The sequence below is a fragment of the Alosa sapidissima genome, chromosome 4 (genome assembly GCF_018492685.1).
Source record: "Alosa sapidissima isolate fAloSap1 chromosome 4, fAloSap1.pri, whole genome shotgun sequence".
Taxonomy (NCBI): domain Eukaryota; kingdom Metazoa; phylum Chordata; class Actinopteri; order Clupeiformes; family Clupeidae; genus Alosa; species Alosa sapidissima.
This window is the reverse complement of record NC_055960.1, coordinates 33,505,002-33,523,215: the sequence shown is the minus strand read 5'-3', so window position 1 is coordinate 33,523,215 and position 18,214 is coordinate 33,505,002. Positions and strand designations below refer to the sequence as shown.

Sequence of the window (18,214 nt, the reverse complement as noted above, 5' to 3'; positions counted from 1 at the left end):
GCCCGCCCCTTGGATTAAGCAAGGTGAATGGTTCGATGCCAGACTATACATTTCAATGATATAGGATGGCCCGCCAGGCTAACGTTCCACTGCTAGCAACCTGACGATTCAGGCTGAAGATCAGTAGGCCTACCCATACGCGGGTGATACACTTGATACCCATACACTTTTCTTCCGCAGCACTATGCTTTGCACGTCTCATTCATGACTGTTATTTAACCGATATCACTGAAAATTAATTACTTACTGCTCCCGCATTTAAACCGTCTATGTCATTATTTGACAATCAATGTGTTTTCAATGTTGTAGCCTATAGCTCGCCACGCTGTGGCGCCCCTGGTAGTTTGGCGCCCAGGGAAATTGCCCAGAATGCAGAATGTCCAGAATGGCGCCCAGGGCAATTGCCCAGAATGCAGAATGTCCAGAATGGTGCCTAGGGCAATTGTCCAGAATGCTACCCCCCCCCAGACCCTATTTGTACTACTGTAGAAGTTTGGTACCATTCAGGGCATTATTAGTGGGGTAATTTAACCATTCGGCTGATAGTGCTAACTCGACCAATGTTCGACCAAGGGAAAAAAAGCTTCGGCTGGGGGGGGGGGGGGGGTTGGATCGAGGTCATGGTGCAAAGGACCCTTAGGTGAAATTACTCCGAACCATCCCATTAATTCACTCAAACAGTCTGCAAAGTTTGTATTGTGGACCTTTCGACTTTTTTATTCCAATTTGGTCTTAGGCTTTGTTCTAGTGATGAACACTTTTTCTCTCTCTCTGAGAGTGAGACCTTAGAGAGTAATTCGTTCACTTTCACTGGCTGCTAATGGAAATGCCCCAGGGCCATTGCAGGGGTGAATCTTGGGTAATTTCAGGAGCTGGATTAAGACGTGATGAACATGAAAGTTGAGCTCTAGCTACACCATGTTATGTCAAAGTGTCTGTCTGCTGAGAGCATCTGCATGACTGAGTGTCATATGAGACATACACCCTGCATGGACCACCACCACACTACATACCATGCCCAGCAGAGCTTCAGATGAGGGATGGAGGGAAGTCAAAGAGAGAGAGAGAGAGAGAGAGAGAGAGAGAGAGAGAGAGAGAAAAAAAGAAAAGAAAGAGAGCAATCATAGAAAAAGAAAGAGACATATAGAGGCTACATTCCCTGCAGAGCTTCAGGACAGAGATGGGCGAAGTGAGAGGGAGAGAGAGAGAGAGAGAAAGAGTGAGAGAAAGTGAAAAGAGAGAGTTTGCCTATAATATCACCAAATACATATAGCATTGTAACATTTCCAACAATCTACGTTTTGAAGTAAAGCCTCTACACTCAGGATGACCAAAACTCACTGAGACGTGTGATTCATACATTACTGTATGATACAACATGATTCCATCTCAATTGTGACATCCAATGGTCAGGTTTCCATGACTTGCCTACGCTGTCTTTGACCATGAAAAAGAAGTATGTGCAATATAGTCTCAAAAAAATACTATGCCCACCCAATAGCAATGACACATCTGCCTGTCGTATACAACCATAACACTGAAACAGGCATGCCTGAAAGAGCTGTTAGCTGTATAGAATATACCGGTAAGTGACTCCTCACCTCTGCAAAATAGTAAGAAGATGCTTTCTTGTAAGTCTGCTTTTCAGGTCTATGCATTCTGTCAGTACTGACATTTGTCCTTAAAGAGAGTCAGTACTGTCATTCTGTCCTTAAAAAGCTAATGCCTGACATAATGACACGGACAGCTGAAAACAGCATGGCGAACACAGATAGACTGGGGTTGGAACACACAAATCTTGTCATGCACATTGAGACAACCTCTAAAGCACATCGGTGAACAGTACAAAACACACATAAAACAACATCAAATACTATGGATGTTGATGCAATCAATCTACAACTAGCAATCATTTGTCAGTTTATGGGAAAGCAATGACTACTGCAAAACCAGCAGTCAGAGATGAAACTAAACGTTACACGAGAGACAGGCTTCATGGACTCAGCAGCATTTCCCACAGTATCTGAATACACACAAACCACAGATGTGCAATTATCACCTCCTGGTATCTCTAGTGTTACAGTTGACGAGGCAGTGTTCAGTCCAACATCAATTCTTTATGACCTGATGAATCTTTCAGCGATAGCTCAACGGGGAAGGTTTGTGTGTGTGATATTTATGGGGAAATAACACATGATGTTTTGATGAAAGATGGAGGAGACAGCTACCAGACATCCTTGCTATCAGACAGTATAGCACACCTATAGCAGCCACCACCACTGCATTAGATCCAACATTGCTCATGGCAATTATTCATAATAAAATATCTGACATGATTATGAGGATATTATTTGTATATCATCCAACCAACAGTGGGGCACCAGGCCAGACAGTCATCCATTAAGAACAGACCAAGTGGAGCACACACAACATATAGCATTTCCATTAACTCAAATCCTGAATTAATAGGCCTAAAATAACTTCTCTGTGGTTTATCAGTCTTCACCAAGGGAATTTTAATATCACAGACTGTAGCTCATACAAATCCCCATTAAACCACACTGACAAGATGACTACAGGGAAATTTCAGTATATGTTATTTCTGTGATCCTGTCGAGCTCAATTTATATAAAAGCTCTAACCAAGCCTCTTCCAGTTAGGCACCTTATCCAAAGCATGCTTACATGCAATATACCAAGTTGCCTGCAAAGCAACATTCTCAAATCAATTTTCTCAAATTCAAGCATTTCAAACATTGTTAGAATAGATAACGTGATCGTGATGTATGAATAATCATGATCCCAACACCACTACATACATATGCCAATTTTATTTAGCAGTGAAACAACACATTATGTGGTCAACAGAGGATACAATCAATAAAAGTTTTGAGCAGATGAGCAAACAAATAAACAATGAAGCTAAAATGTCCAAATTATTTCATCAGACTAACTTACATTTCTAAGAAAGGTCACAATCTTGCAGATTAGGAACACAATGGGCATAACATTAATTTACTTCAACTGAAATGGAAATGAGCAAATACTATATCCTTTCATCATCTGGTTAGGAAAAGACAATTGATAAATTTCACATAAAGGTATGACTACTGTAATTCTCTGGGTAGTCTCTGGGAAGTTACGTTTTGGGTTGTCATGCCAAGTAAAGATCCGACGACTTGAGTTTAATCTAATCAACATCACATCTCTTCAACAAAACAAGATGGCAAAGACTTGTTTGTTGTGAAGCGCTCATTACACATAGGTGGGTGGCTAATGGCATCAGGTCGAAGCCCTTGACATGCGCGCAAAGCTCTGAAATCTCTCAACGGAGGAAAAGTACAGTGTTTTCTGCCGAGAAATGTCCAAAGCGCAACCAGAAAGACCGGCAGTCCCGCAAAGAACGCATTTTCCATTCAATGCGCAAAATTCCGCACTGTAAGTTTCAGAATATGGCATTCGTTCAGAAGAAAAAGAAAAAGAAGAACGGACAAACATAACAAAATGAGTTAACAAGTCGGGAACCATTCATGGAGCTCCAATGTTTTCGTTAAACAAAATACCACAAATGCCGAAAAACCAAAGAGAAACCAAAAGAGAAAAAAAAACAGTGGATAGCAGTTGCGATTTTTGAAAAGGTATCTCGTGGCGTGGTTGTCTCATACCGCTATGGTTTTAAGTTGTCTTAAAAATACTGGCTCTGGCTGGAAACGCAGTCCTCTATCAACCGCATTGCTATGCGCTTGTCTGCAGGCGCGCGAGCGTTGTGAATCCTGGCGGTAGGCTATGTGTTTGTGTGTGTCGGTTATGGGTGTTTCAGCTGTGTATTTGCATTTGACATTAATTCTAGGATAAAATATGCACACCAAAATCTTCATGAAGCGACATCTTATCAAGCATTTGTCATTGTGAAAATGTATTAAAAATCGGTGTTAGAAGTGAGGCACGTAAATGCAGAAAAAGGGAAAAGAAAAGAGGGAGGCATAAACAAAAAGAAGAAGAAAAATACAAAGAAGAAAAGATTAAGAGGTTGGAAAGTTACTCACCAGGGAAAATCTGAGAGAGATTAAAAATGTTGAAAGAGCAACAAGAGAGCGACAGAAGGAGAACGCAAGAGACGGCGGAAACGGCAGCGCATGAACAGGCATATCCCTGCCCTGTACTCAAGTACTATCGGGCTGGAGCAAACCATTACATCCAAAAGGGGGAGGACTGGACCTGGAATCAACTGTTTGATTAAAAGATGTATGATTAGTGTAAAGACCTTAAACCTTACCCTTTTAAATTCAAATTCAAACTTTTCATTGTAGAGCTGTACAATGTATCCTAAAGTGGAATCTCACTTCGTTTCCAAGCACTATAATGTCAAAATATTTCTATGTCATTCACTTCAACAGTTCCACCTTTGTGGTAAAGGGTTTAAAATCACCTTTAGGCCTACTAAGATAATTTACAATCACTAGTAATATTTGTCTTTGTAACACATCAAGATTCTAGCCTACTTGTACAGCTCTTAATGCAGACACATGGCATAGTTACACTGGAAATTGTTGACAGTTATTCTCTGACAGCATGGTAATGATTAACCTCATCACCCAGTCCAGTCAGAATTGTCAATCAGGATTAGAAGTAGCCTAGCCTAAGAAATGTTTATATTTTATGGGATATTATTGGTATCAGAGGAGGCCAAAATGACTACAGGTCGAAAATGATTTTATACGTAGCAGTATTTATACAGTATTTAAGCTCTCTTGTTGTTTTCCGTTTGACATCCTTCATTATTGTTTCAGTGTCATTGACACTACAATATCCCCTGTATCCTAACTGAATCCTAATCATGTACCTGAGCTCACCATCTCAGTCTGACCACCACAACATTCCAGTCACTGGGCTTCTTATAACAGAACGTTTACTATGACCACCTAACAACTAGGAGGTAACTGTCCGTGGCGTTTTATTTTCAGAGTAAAGGAGTGTTTGGGTTGGACTTGTACTGTACAGCATGGTAGGACTTATTGTTTTTGCACTTCAGACATGTACTGTATAGGTATAGTTTGGAAGGGCTTACTTGTCTCTGCAAGTCAAGCATGATGTAGCCTACTAACATGCACTAAGCCACATGGCCTGTGATGGCGTCAGATGAATATAGAATGAAGGCATCAGCCTCTTATGTGTACTGAGTCTATTACAGAATATGAAAGGCACGCTTTGCCTGACTGACTGAATGTGCTTGTTCCTAGGGCACTTTTATTCTGAATCAGGTGACAGAGAGAGAGAGGGAGAGAAAGAGAGAGTTATGTGTGTGTACTGTATGTATAAGTATATATACTCTTTTGATCCCGTGAAGGAAATTTGTGTGGTTGTGTGCAGGGTAGAAATTTCACGACGTTAGCCCCTTGCGTTGGCCGTGATGCCCCTTTGAAAATCAGAGGTTTACAGGCCACGGTGGCCTTGGTGCCCCCTTCTTTCAATATTCTGCTTTGCGTCCTACTAATAGCGATTTTTATTTAGCCTGTGGCCTGTCAAAATAATCTTAGCATTCACAGCGCAAATTAATTTAGTCTTTTACGCAGTGAAGAAAGTGACAGCGCAAGAAAGAAAGTGCGTCCAAATTCACCCATTCTTCTCAGCTGAACTACTCGAGTAGCCTACTCATCACACAGACATCACAAGTATCAAATGAAAGAGCTTTTTCTCAGCTTTTAAACGATGTTAGCCGATAATTGCTGTGTTGAACGGTTCGCGAGAAAAGTAAATAATATAATTCTATTTAATCATACATTCTACTGAAGGTTTTGCGTCCATGATCTCCCTACCCATTCATCTCGGTGGAATACTTCACGAACCCTTCTTTTAACACATGACAAACTGTATATCAGAATAAACAGCAGACCTTACCGGACACAAAGGTGTAAAGCAGTCCCCCTGTACAGTTAGCCGTTCCAGAGTAATCCAGTTTTGAATTTGCAGTAAATTTCGACATGCATGGATGTCTCCAAATTTGGGCTTTAGTTTTACAATGTGTTTAAATTGTTCCACATGATTTCATAACGGGCCAAATACAAAATAAGATATTGGTAAATCAGAGGACAGCTGACTAAGTGTTTGTGAAAGTAGCTTTAATGATCACAAAATGCTAATCTAGGCTATTTGAGTTTCTTAAAGCTGAGCTGTGCTTAAATTGTTCAATACATGATTTCATAGCAGGCCAAATATAAAATAAATGTTATATATAGCCTAGATATCTGTAATTATTAGATTATCAGATGATGTACAGTTCTATGTAATATGTCATGTTTCATGTTTTTGTAATGTTTCATACAGTGATGCAGGTCTACTGCAGTGAATAGGCTAAATACAACTTTGATCATTTTTATATGCTACTACTGTATAGTTAACTTTGGCCTTGGTGCCCTGACATGTGGCCTTTGTGCCCCCCACCAAATATGCCCAACTGAAGGCCAAGTGGCCTTGCCCCCAGAATGGTGAAATTCCAAGCCTGGTTGTGTGAGTGTGTGTGTGGGGAGAGGGGGTTAAAGAATGAATATGACAATGAGCAAGACAGACAGGCCAAAATGAAGATGAAGAAGGTTAATAGCCCTGTGCAAATTAATTCAAACATGAAACATAACAGAGTTGGCCATATTATGTATTACTATGCTGCTTTATTGTGAAGTTTAGTGTTCAAGAAAAAAAATCAATATTTTATCAGAGACACAGTGAGAAGAGCAGATAGAAAAGGAAACAAACAGACAGGATGTCTGCATGTGACTGTGTTAGAGAACTCAAGCGTCAGTAATGCACATAAGATTTCATACATCTGTTGGTGTGGAAGCTGTGCCAGCTCTGCAGCTTGGCGTCGTCCCCTGAGCCTCTCCGTATCTCCCAGCGATGCCTTGATGAGTGGAATCCAGTTAGCCGTAGATCATCCTGAAAAAGACATCCCATTAAGAGTGACAGAAAGAATTCAGAGGGGAAGGCCAGTATGATGTTGTTCAGACAGTAACCCTGAAATTAACACTGGTAGTTTAACAAGGGGAATCTAATCACATCCACAGAAAGGTTAAGGTCTGTGATTCTGGTTTTGTGAAAGATCTTTGACATTAAGTGCAAAACATTGAATCATATTACACACCTCCCTTTCGTGCTCCTGAATCACAACAGTTGATTGGCTGGGACTGTTTATGGCTTGGTCCAAGCCACTTTTTGGCATTTCCCATTTACAGAGCCAAATCTGTGTACAAACACAGCATTTTATGACCACACATACTGAATAGAAAAACAGCGGACTGTGAGGAGCAATTAACTGAATTTGACAGAAATAATAATAATAATAAGTTTATGTTATATAGGGCCTTTCTCAAACCCAAGGTCGCTTTACATAGTAGAAGGAAAACACAACAACAGACAGACAAACAATAACAATACAACAAAGACAAGCTATGTGTATAGAGCTATGTGTTGGGTGTGGACAGATGAACCATGTTGAGAGTGAGACTGTGAGATTTGGAGAGCATGCTTTTAGGGCCAATCAGGGCCAATGACTTTAAGTCAGAAATGACTCTCAGACTGTGCCATAGGCAAGTCCCTCCACTCGGCGGCCATATTGTAATGCTTTTTTGGGCACTTATCAGGCATCTATTTCGGCAGAAATGTGCATGCGCAAAGCTTCACGACACCAACCTTGCTCCAGCGGTGAGATCACAAGTTCACAAAACATGATTGATTGGCACTGATTATTCACAATACACTACATGATTGGCAAAATGTATTTACATGTCAACTTTTTTGCCGCGGAAGGGGTGGGATATGCGTAGACAACTGCCATATTGGTGTTACAAACAAACCATTGTGCATTTCTATGCAGGGTTTTTTGAGTGCTGTGTCTCCTCATTAGAAAGTCTCTGACTGTGTCTTTACATATCTAAGTATCCTAAGTAAATAATTCCTTGCTGGTCAGCTGGTACTGATCTGATATATTAGTCTACAAGGGAGATACACTGAGGAGAGACTGCCTATTCCCATGGCTCAAAAAAACAAAAGGACTTCAGAATAAATCTTGTTATTTCCCCCCCAAAAAATTCAGTGACTGCATGAGGAGTGGAATTTTTTTGTAAACAGAACACATTGCTAAAAGTAAATGCTTGTAGTCAAACATCAGCAATCTCCAAAATAAGAGACTGAGCTTTTCAACATTCAACCAAGTCACTCAGCGAAAGCTTTCAAAAAGAAAATGGCTATTGTCAAAAAATCCCCATTTGATGGCTTGCTGTGTCGCTGCCTTTGTGGATCAGCACGGATCACCTATCATTACCATCAGTATAATTTTGTTCCCTTCTGTGTTTCAAAGCCATAAATCAGAGTTGCTATAGATACACAGGCAATTTGTGTGATACGAGCCTAACACTCTACCTGAAGGCCAGTCCCATAAATACCGGCAGTTTGGGTGAAAGGCATTTCGCCTCGTATTAAATTACTTTGCATGGGAGTATTAGTCACCTGTCAGGCACTGCTGTGGCTGTAGTGCATTATCAACTTTGCATGTTGAAGTGGTGCAGAACCTACTTTTGTAGTAGCCACTTTTTAAACCCAAAACTCATCCTAGCATTCAAATACTATATTATTGTTATGCTTTATTGAGCTCTGTTGAAAAATGTAAACACATTTATAATTTTAGGGTATTGATAATATAATCTGCTTTGGGTGGTAGGATAATGTACTGCCAGGTTGCATTAGTCTGTTTATCCTTTAGTGATATTCAATAACAAAACAAGTAATACTGAGGTGGCCTTTGTGCAGCAAAGGATTTTCTTATGAGAAACAGAGTGTATGGCACTCTCTTAGCGAGTCAAGCACACCTTTTTAAAAGTAAATAGTAAATAATCATGTATCTAGTAGATAGGAAAGATTACCTGCTTTGTAAGTGCTAAAGATGGTCTGTATCAGAAGTTTGCGACAAAATTCATCCCACTTAATTGACAGTGTTCTCTAGGGCCTCCACTCCCATAAAACCCTGCTCCTGCTCCAACTCTAGCTCTCGCTCTCGCCTCCCTCAAGAGTAAATAAATCATGGTACGGTGGCTGTATTAATAACAGGGCAACTCACAGAGTATTAGCATTTTAATGGTTTGGTGTGTGGGGTCAGTGCTGTGAGATGGATAAGAGACTGCTGTCTCTGTGTTAGCCTCTACATTAGCACACTTCCAATGGAGGAGCCAGTCTATCTAGAGTGGTCGCATCGTCCTCTAGGCTCTGTTTCCCCTAGAAGGAAAGCCTAAGGGATCGGAGGACAAAACAAGTAAGGAAATAGCCAGTCAGATGGCACTTCATACAGACTGCCAGGAAAGAATCATATTCATGAATGCTGCAAGACAGTTCAAGCCTCTCGAGAGTTAGCAGCTAAAGACTTGGCAGATGTTTGGCCTTGTCTTACAACTGTCATTTTTTAAGTCTGAAGCAAGCCGCAGGAAGGAGCAGTGGCTAATGCAGAGTTGGAGAGGTGTATAAGTGAGTATGAAAATAGCGCAAGAGTAAGAACCTTACCGCTAAAAAGCCCACTCCCACACAGCCATAATTACAAGAGCACATTTAAATGGAGCGGATGCTGGAGGTGAACTCTCGGTTAATGACGTATCCAATAATATATTGATGTGTTCTTGTGGTCAGACTTATAGGCTACGCAAGGCTTTTCCTCAATGTCGCCTAGGTGTTGGGGAGAGAAGGCTAAGAGATGATGCATCTCCAGCCATTCCACTGATTTAAAGCTGTTGCCTTCCACCAAGAAAATAATTCACAGCCCACCAGCGCATATTAGACAGCACGCAGGGGGTCCCAGAAACGCGGAATTGCAGTGATGTGTGTGGGCATCAATAAATGGTGTGGTGAGGTCTATCTACTTTTAATCAGCCGGGAGGTAGGAGGGGAGATGATGTGTGTGCGCAGTCAATCTTTATTTGTCCATGTTTGCTGTTCACTAGATTCCAATTAGTGTCTTGGATTCTCAGTAATATGAATTGAATTCTGCATGCATATACGTATATCTGTTCCTGGAGTACTGAAAAATACAATGATGTTGGAAGAAATAATTGTTTGAAATTGGATGGAGTTGACCCCCACATCATCACATACCCTTCACCATCTCTCACGATTGGCATGGGGTACTTTCCATAAGATCATCTCTCAATGCAAATCAAACCAGCTATTAGGCTAACTGAAATAATATATATATATCGGTCTAACCTAGCTCCTGTACTTTATTAGTACTGAATTAGCGCAGAACATACAGTAGGACAGAATTTAGTACAGAATTAGTACATTAGTACCGAATCAAGTGTGCTAAATAGTGGTCGGTCTGGGCAGAACTATGCTGGCAGATTTAGTGACAAGAAGCAGATGAAGTTCTGAGAAAAAAAAAGAATGATATGAGAATAGGCAGTTGAACTGAAATTGTGATTCTTTATCAGAGAGATTCATATAATGGGTAAGGCCACATTGTTTTACAGTGAGAACACTAGCAGCATGCTGCAGGCAAGAGCAGCATGGTCGAGAGAGAAACAGATGCAGTTGAAAATTCAATAGACTTCCTAATAATTATTCAGTTTGTGCTGTTAAAAATGTAGTCCACAATTTTTAAACCATACATATTTTTTCACAAATATAGCTGTCCTGCAGGTCCTCACCCATCACACAATATTAACCAAAGGGAAACCAAACAGCATCTGCATTCAGAGCCAAATTCAGATGATCATAAAGTTGAACCAGGAGATGGTGACTCTCAGTCTTGTATACAAATGTGAAGTATCAGCCCAGTAGTTTCAAAGCTATGCAGATGGACACACACACACACACACACACACACACACACACACACAAACACACAGAGGAACAGAGACCGGATTATAATGCCCTCTTCCTCCTTACTGGTGGGCAAAGGTAATTACTGTATAAGATCTATAGGTTTTATAATGTTGCAGGATCATGTATGTGTAATACTTCATGGAGGTGCACTCAAATCAGCTGTTAATGTCACTTTGGCTCTTTTCACCTTTCATGGCCAACCTCCTCTTCATCTGTTGGTAAGCCAGTAGACTCATGTAAAATGACCATGCTGCTGCAGTTTTCCTACAGCACGATGACCACTTGTCTGAGGTTTCGGTCTTCAGAGAACTCTCTGCCTTGGGAACTGTTGGAACACTTAAGCCTATCACACTCCATTTTCAAAACGGCAGCACTAACACCTTTTGTTGTTTACCTCTGCACACAGGCAGCACAGTGAATGCCATCTCAATCTTTGACAAATTATGGATTTGTGAAAGTGGCACAGACAAATAGTTATAAATTGTTGGAGGCAGAGAAGGGTTTGGTGCTGGTGTGCGAGGTTGTATTGGAAAACAATGAAATAAGTAATCGGACGTTCTAATATGGAGAATGTAACCTCACTCTGTTTTGGTTGCAAGGGACATAGATTGCATATGTAACAAACAAAAAGAATATAAATTGGGTTAAAATTCTTCATAATATGCTTATAATGTACTGTAGGTCAGTGTTTCCCAAACCATGTGCTGTGAGGACTGTGCTAGTGTGGCAAAAAAACCCAAAAAAACAACAACAACAACATATTGATTCATTAACAATTTGCCCTAAATTGTAGGCTATTGAAATCACATTTCATGAAATTGCTTCTAAGTCAAACTGTGTTTTATCTGCTTATTTGCACATTGTGTCTGTCTTTCGGGTCCAACTGCCCATGAGACACTGGTCATTTCCTGATCTAACCCATCTCTCTCTCCCACTCACTTCCTGTTTTGTTTTTGTTTTGTTTGTTTTTTGGTGACCAGGGGCAATAAACAGCAACAAACTTCTTTTGTGGGTTTTATATGCTTAATATCATGGTGGTGTGACATGAGATTTTCTCAAAGTAAATAGTGTGCCACCGGAGAGAAAAGTTATGTTATGTAAAGTAAGCACCTTAGAATGATATGGGGTTTTTTAATACCACTCTTGCAATCTTGCATTGCCAACATATAGGAGTTCATCAAGAAACACACATATTTTTCATTCTTATTCATTATCCATACTTAATTTCACCCCTTAAACTATTATTAGGCTGCAGCTCACTCAGTATCTAGAGAGACACAATGCAATGCACTTTGTGGGCCGACAGCACAAGAATTTCAGGAATACCACTTAGTAAGCACAGATGGCAGGCAATCACATTCAAAGGAAAATGGCCTCTGCATTTGGCCAAGCTAAAGAACAATATGCATAACAAGCAATATGGCCCATGCTCACCATATTGCAACCCAAGATCCCATCCATATCCAAGCCTTTTAGAATAACAAGACCAATGGATGATGTATGATTGATTTCCAGTTCAAAGGAAATTAACTCTCCAAAAAAAGAAAAAGAAAATATGTCTTAGCTCTTCAGTACCATGCAATGCATTATTTCCTCCAATCACAGAGAGAGTAGAGATGAAGGCTTAATGGACGCATGCTAATGGTTAGGTGATGGATGGATACTCACATACTGCATTAATCCATCAACACGCCACACACATGTGCAGTGTGCTGCTACAATCACAGCATCTGTATTTTGAAGCGACGAATTCAATTGCTTAAATGTACAGTATAATGAAGCACTGCCACCTTTTAAGAACCAGAGAGGAGAAAACAAATATGGAACTCCTTATCTTTCAGTTAAGTTCTCAACTGACACAGTGACATTATGCTTCGTTCCATGTCGCACTTCTGCCAATGATAAAAACAATGCCACATGTGTGTTTGTGTGTGTGTGTGTGTGTGTGTGAGAGAGAGATAGCTAAATAGATAGATAGAGAGAGAGAGACCTGGAAGTTGTTGACAGATGTTAGAGAATCACACAACAAGAAGACTCTGCAAATTGGCGAAATTCTCAAACAGCGCACTGCAATGGTTTATCCCCTTATCCTTATGTTTTCTACCAGCAGGCTTCTGGACTGCAACGGGAGGTTAGTATGGAACTCTGACCAGTGGTGGCACGCAGTCTGAGTCCCCACCGGTGTCCAGAATTATTGGTAGTGCTGTGGATAACTGTTTTTGTTGCCTCACCCTGACACAGGGGGATATCCATCTCTTCCTGTGAGCTCTCCGGCATGAATCTCACTTGTCTGGCGTGGTCGATAACCATTTTCGGTGTCGGTCGGCCGACTGTGCACTGTGTCAAATAAACGGCTAACAGGTGGACACCAGTAAAAAGCCATCATGCAGCAGGTCTGATTTCCCCATTACATGCTTCACTGTTTCTGAGTGGGTGTGCATTTATTAGCTGTGTATTTAGATGTTATTTCTCATCATTGGTCTCCAGGGGTCTGTCCTCAGACTAGGGTTAGCCGGAGTCATTCCATGCATCTGTATCCTCTAATAAGACTTTGGTTTAACACAGCTTTGGTGCATACGCACACAGCAAACCGAGAATTTGCCGCTTTGATCCCCTGAACCAGCAGGACAAAATGGGAGCGGGGGCTGGGGGTGGGAGTGCTTTCAATGTGTTGTCTGGTCGATTTTTCCTTCATCCTCTGCACTACTACCAGTTTGGTCCTTGGCCTGAGAGTAGGCTTTAGCCCTGCCATCTTTTTCTGGTCTGATTCTTCAGGGTGTATGCACACTTTAAAGTCTACACACCTCTTATTGCTTAGCTAAATTCCATTTTGAGTTAAACTGTCAAATGACTTTTTGTCTCTTGCTTGACCTTTAAAAACCTAACACATTTTACACGAAGCCAAACAGACACTGGTGCTGGTGCTTAACATGTGGAGATGTGCTGCATGCATGCATGTGTGCTTCGTACATGCATGCATGTGTGCTTATCAGATGGTGCATGTGATACAAATTGAAACAAAGACTAAAGCAAACCCACAAAAAGTAATTGAAAATGTGAAAGGAAGGACAGAAGAAAAGAAAGGGGGGGGTGGAATACTGTTTCTTTCTCTCATCCGCAGAGAACAACCGATTTGACAAAACACCTTGTTCAATATTTGATTTCATTTTGCTCACTTCTCGGGTTGGCAGTGTGAGACTGAGATATGAGGAAGAGCAAGCAGCAATAGCAGCAGCAGCAGCGTGTACTCCATTCTCCCTGTGCAGGGTCATTAAACCCAACCCAGGACACCAGAGAGACCCTGATAAAATGCCTTTGGAGCGCGATCCATGCTAACACACAATGTCAGAACCCATGCCTAACATGTCATTTACACACTGTAGCCGAGGAGGTGTGGGAGATGGGGAAATGTATTCCAGTTAACAGGAGAAGGGGAGGGAGGATGTGTTTGTCAATCACTTCTGGAAGTTGGGGTTTTGATGTTTGGATGTCTGTCAGGTGTGCAGTGTGAAATAAATGATTTAAAGAATGAAAGGCGTCTCTGTAGCGCAGGAGCACAGGTGTTAGGTGGGGTTTACCTATATTGCATCAGAAGTCCTTCGATTTTGTACACCAAATGACCAGCTCACTATGAAGCTTTTGTTTTAAATTAAAAAAAGTGGTGAGATATCATTTGTTTTCTCCGGTATGATGTTTCTAACCTGACATATTGAGAATACTGAATACTGAATACTCTTTTGAATTATTATGGATGTTTTAAGAGAATCATATACACCTGTCAGACACTGACCTGTCACTTACTCTCTCTCTCTCTCTCTCCGCTTTCTCAGTTCTTTATCCTTGAAGGATTTCATAGGCATCAATTTTCACACAATTAATAAATGTCCAGGTTTTATGCAGTGTTAAGCCAAACATCCCATGACAGCTCGACCCATTAGCAGTGTTTTACAGTGCGTGTAATCTTTTTAGGCCTATTCATCTGTGTCACCCCCTCTCCTGTTTTTACCACCTTCCCATTTTTCTAGGGATTACGAAGGATTCATAATTCATAAATATTACATTTTCATTTTCGAGACACTCCAGAGTACACAAAGGATGGGGCTAAAAGATCGCCCGAGAGCTTACAGTACAGAGGACACAACAGTGCGGAGCAGCCTGGGATGCAGGATGCTGAGTCCGTAAACACAGACATTAGCTGCTAGTTTGTGTTTGTCTCATTTCCCGCTCTATGTTTGATCATTAGGATTAAGGATCAGCCAGCCTCCATGCCCACCATCCCTCCCCCAACTCCTCTACACACACACACACACATACACTAACTCTCTCTCTCCCTCTCTGTTGTAAATTTGTGTGCTGTGAATATGGTGCTACATGTAGGTGGCCCTATTATCTCGGTAGACCTCCTCCTCTCAGCTCCTTATAAAAACATATACTCACTCTCGGCTTGGCAGAAGAGTGCCACCGGTCCTAAACTTCAAAGCGCTCAGAAAAGGAATGTGTGCACAGTCATTTCGGTAAGAGTCGTTCGGGGTGAAATTGGGTGGTTGAAAATTCCCCCTGTATTACCTTTAGAAATTTCTTACTCTAGGCAAATACTTGATACAAAATAATGGGTAACACTCCATAATAAGGTGCCATAATAAATAGCAAACTAGTAATTACCTAACCCTTTGTTAATATTTGTTAATTGTTACTAAAATATCTATTTGGCACAAGTTAATAGTTTTTTCATCATTAATTCAATATGAGTTGTTTGCATAAAATCTGTATGTTAATATTTTAACAAATCTATTAACTAATATTGTATTAATATTTGTTAATAGTTAACTAAATGTCTTTTTGGCACTAATTAACAGTTATTTCTTACATCATTTAAATGTTAACTGTTTATTTACAAACTATATACTAATATAAAAGTTAATGACATATTATTATTTATCTAGCTTTTCTGATTAGCTTTGTGGAGAATTTATGGAATTTATGGTTTATGGCTTTATGGTCTTGTGGGGTGTATAAGGCACACCTCTTCTTCCACTTCATCCTTATTGGATACCTTTGTGGTTGGCTGTCCTGTAATTGGTGACCCTGTCTAGTGTTTAAAAGTAGTGTACTCTTTACCTTTGGAAGTACTATTTGGTTGCTGCTTGAATTTGGTGAAATTCAGGGGAGGGGTGTAACAGAGTTAGAAATATAGTTTAGTGTTTGTATGTGATTTTCGCCGTAATTAAGCAGCTTTTTTGAGATTGGTGTTTTGGAGCCCCCTTTGGAGAAACGGTATACTGCAGCTCTGCTGCGTTTTGTCCTTGCATTGTTGCCATAGCTGATCAGAAGCGGTATGCTTTGCATTGGGTAGGTTGACTGTATAAAGCACTCTCCACTTTGTTTTAATTTTGTAACTGTAAAATGTTGTTTACGTTAAAAACTTCGATATACCACCTGTATTATATTACTTTACATGTATTGTTAGGATTTGGTAGCAATTCTAGCAACTTAGAGAACGTTTATTAATGTTTTCATTATGACCACGAGTTCATACACAAGAGTCTAACGTGACTAGCTGTAAACTCCGCTAGCAACTTTCCATGCATTCAGTGTAGTTTAGCTTAGTGCTCATGGAAAGTGCAATTCAGTCTAGCAGGAAATGAATGTACATTTAGTTTAGCATTATGTTTATGCATTACCTTGTATGGTCTACGTCTGTGAGTGTTGAGTGAGTCTCAGAATATTAATAAACTCGTTCTGTGCACCTGCACATTCCATGTCGCACGGCTCCCTTGCTAGTAGGGCTGACAGTGATGGTATAGGAATCATGCATGTAATATAGCCCATTCAACTACTTCTTTTTATTTTGCTTGTGCAGATGCTGTTTTATGTATGCCTGTGTCTGAAGGCATGTTTTGTTTGAACTTTTCCTAAAGGAATAAAAGTGATAAGCCAGTTTTGGTCTCAGTCCCTTCACTGTCTGACTAATATATATTACTAATATATTAATTAAGCTTAACCAACTTTATTATAAGTGTCCCCCATACTGATAGTTATACATACTAATATATTAATTAAGCTCAACCAACTTTATTATAAGGGGCCCCACGCTTATAGCTATATACTACTAATATATTAATTAAGCTTAACCAACTTTATTGCAAGCGTTTCTGGCGCCGACAAGAGTGGTGGCATGTCAAGGTAGCTCCGTGTTTTTTTTTTTAAATTTCCCCTTAGGGATCAATAAAGTATCTGTCTATCTATTGTAAGGGTCCTATGGGGAGTGGTTCATATTGGGATAGGCAGAAGCACAGTTTAATATCAATTAGTTAAATAATAATAAGTCATTAACTTTTCTATTAACATATAGTTTGTAAATAAACATTTAACATTTAAATGATACAAAATAACTGTTAATTAGTGCCAAAAATACATTTAGTTAACTATTAACACATATTAATACAATATTAGTTAATAGATTTGGTAAAACATTAACATACAGATTTTATGCAAACAACAAATATTTAATTGATGATGAAAAAACTATTAACTTGTGCCAAATAGATATGTTAGTAACAATTAACAAATATTAACAAAGGGTTAGGTAATTACTAGTTTGCTATTTATTATGGCACCTTATTATGGAGTGTTACCAAATAATGGACTACATATAAACATTTTACAGTGAAAGAGAACTGATTAAAATTATTTTAAATATACAATAAATTATAGAAAAGAACAGATGATTAGATAGATAGCTAGCTAGATAGATAGAAAGATAGATGTGATGTGATGAGTGCCTCTCTTGTGGGCACTGAAAGAGTCCAGCCGATAACAGCATTCACACACAGCACACATAGCAGCTACTGCACCTCATCAAAGAGAGCTGAGAACTAGTGGTACCATTTTCAATCAGATGCCCCTTTCATCTCTGACCCTTCAGAGAAATGCAGTCCTTCAGGGAGTCCTTGACCAGGCCCCAGCTAATGTCATGGTACAACAGGGAACCGGTGGAAAGGCCATGGCTCAGCACTGCGAGAGATGTAACCCAGAGGAGGAGGTCCCTTTCCAGCTCCAAAGTCTTCTAAGGGCTTGTCTGACCTCAGGATTAATGCCATTGCTTGAATGATAGATGACTCAGGTATGGTCCCAGACAGATGACTGGACAGGCAGGGCCAGCAGAAGGGCCTGCATGAGCAGGTAGTGTTACTTGAACAGAACCAGTTAAGCCTTGGTTGGAAAGAAGTTACACAGTTGTCCCCAATTTTTAATTGCTGATAAAATATTTTTTGGAAAAAAAATTATGTTTGCTATCCAATTGCGTCGAAGTTCAGAATCAGTCAGTAAACATTGGTCGTATTGTGTTATCCAATTGC

At 40.1% G+C, this 18,214-nt stretch overlaps 1 protein-coding gene across 4 annotated transcripts in view; it reads right to left on the bottom strand.

Annotated features, from left to right (window-relative positions):
• Nucleotides 1–4,132, bottom strand: part of raly (RALY heterogeneous nuclear ribonucleoprotein) — an 88,545-nt gene extending 84,413 nt beyond the window's left edge. For 3 of the 4 annotated variants that reach the window (XM_042090530.1, XM_042090533.1, XM_042090534.1), the window contains exon 1: nucleotides 4,046–4,132. The gene's annotated coding sequence lies outside the window, so the exon portion shown is untranslated. The remainder of the gene's footprint in view (nucleotides 1–4,045) is intronic. The other variant, XM_042090531.1, reaches the window with a different exon arrangement.
• Between the last annotated feature and the right edge of the window lie 14,082 nt (nucleotides 4,133–18,214).